This window comes from Schistocerca nitens, chromosome 5 (assembly GCF_023898315.1).
Source record: "Schistocerca nitens isolate TAMUIC-IGC-003100 chromosome 5, iqSchNite1.1, whole genome shotgun sequence".
Lineage (NCBI taxonomy): Eukaryota > Metazoa > Arthropoda > Insecta > Orthoptera > Acrididae > Schistocerca > Schistocerca nitens.
Window position 1 is genome coordinate 154,364,629 of NC_064618.1, and position 2,434 is coordinate 154,367,062.

The following is a 2,434-nucleotide window of genomic DNA, read 5'->3' on the forward strand; positions in this document are numbered from 1 at the left end:
ACAACTATTCCTTATTTCTATCATATTTCATCACTAAAACTAAGATGTGTAGTTCTGTCTGACAGCCTGCATCAATCGCCTCGTATTCTGAAAGAAAAAATTTGTTAAGACTGCTATTCTACGATGTGTATAGTATATTCTTGTTAATGCTTGTTAATTCTGATCCATTTACTCTTCATCACAAAATATTGCATTCTCTTTCATTCATTCCGAAGGTGAAATTCCCATTTTGTTTAATTTATTTCTTTCACACATCATTTCTTTCTGAAATTGATGAACAAAGATTAATATCTTGCATTTACACCATATATTCACTAAATAATGACTGGTTTATGATAACATAATTAAGCATACAGCATAACATGACAAAAAACGTAATATGTGAAAAAACATAGATAGTGTTCACAGCAAAAATGTACCCAGTGTATGACAATGTAGCAGTAAAGTAGTCACGATGTTGAGATATCATAAGGCAAAATGTCAAAGTCAACTGGTGTTGGCCATATCTTAATTATTTCATAGTGCATACAAACAAAACATGAAACAATCGTATATACCTAAGAAAGACAAAAAATGTGATGTTCATTGTGTTCAGCTTGTATGTTGTGTAGTTAATAGAGGCGAGAATTAAAGACTTTAATGGAGAGAAAATTTTACAAAATTAATATATCACTAGATAGAATTGCATAATTATTCGTAACATACGTAATTTTTATCTGGAAAATGTGCACTGTCTAATGTGTAACGACAAGAAAAGCGACCTGCTAACCTTACCTTGCCGGGCACTTGCCAAGAAAAAAAAAAAAAATACGATAATCATTGGTAATTAGTCATGTGAATATAATTGCATAGGTGATCATAAAACTAGCAAAATGGCATTATAGCATGTTAAATCATAAAGTGTCTTCATTCAATAAAAGGTTTGATGTTTGACCAATGGTGGTTGCCTTTGGATTTTCTGGTTCTCAAAGTTTCGACGTGTACAACATTGGGGTGAGGAATGCTGCGATCCGTATGGACCCGCGTATAGAAGTTCAAATTGACTGCACCTACCTTTTCCTTTGTTGGATAAATAGTGTGTACGTACTAATATTTTCTGTCCAATGTGAAAGCCACGGCGTGTGCAAACCTGTTTTTGCTGTCTTCTCCGGCGCTCTGCGGCACGTTTGATGTTGTTCAGCGCAATGTCGATTATTTCGTGGTGTCGTAATCGACGAGATGTAGGAAATTTTACTAATTCTGTAATTTTGTTTGGTGGTTCAACATTTTTCAGTATAACAAACGGAGATAGCATAGTAGATTCATTTGGAATGGAATTAATTACATCTTGGAATGAGTGTATGTGTGTGTCCCAATCAATATGTCTTTTCTGGCAGTATATTCTACACAGTTTACCAATTTCTTTCATTAATCGTTCACAAGGGTTCGAAGAAGCATGGTACTTGGATATATAGATCGGAGAAATGTTTCTAGCTCGTAACATGCGTGTCCATATAGCAGAACGAAATTGTGATCCATTGTCGGAAATTACTTTCAACACATGCCCTACATGAAATAGAAAATGTGTTACAAATCCTTTCGAAACAGTTTTAGCAGTAGCTTTGCGTAACGGAGTGAAGGTAACAAATTTTGAAGTGAGTTCAACAGCGACAAAAATGTAGCAAAAACCTCTATTAGTTCTGGGAATCGGACCAAAAATGTCTACAACGGCCATATGTCTTAATTTAACAGGTACAATGGGATATAATGGAGGAATATGTGAAGTTGTGTCTGACTTAGCTTTCTGGCAGATTTTGCATGACGCTAAAACTCGTCGTATACGTTTCTCCATGTTGGTAAAATAACAGTTCTGTCTCAGTATAAGAAAACATTTTCTAGCTCCGTAATGTGCGCAACTTAAATGAGTGTACCAGATTAATTTGTTAATCAGTTCATCAGGAATGCATAATAACCAATTGTTGCTGTCAGGATGAGAGCGGCGAAACAGAATGTCATTGCGTACAGAGTAATGGTTCCTAATCGTAACATTATTCCTGTCTTGCCAGAGGTGTTTAATCTCTTTCCACACGTTGTCTTTTCTCTGCTCTTGTGCTATGTTCTGTAATGACGAAATAAAATTTTCAAATGCAACTTGCTGAATGTACATGACGCTGAAATTTGCTTTGCAGAAGTTGGTTGGGATGTCTTGCTGATTGTTGCTGAGAGAACGGGATAGTGCGTCCGCTACAACATTTTGTGTGCCGGGAATGTGAACAATTGTGAAATTAAATTCCTGTAAATAAAGGTTCCATCTGCTTAATCTGTCGTGAGTAAATTTAGCTGAAAGTAAAAATTGTATCGCTCTGTGGTCTGTGTATACTGTGGTATGTCTGCCATAAAGAAAATGCCTAAATCTTGTAAAAGCCCAAACAACACATTATGTTTCAAGTTCTGT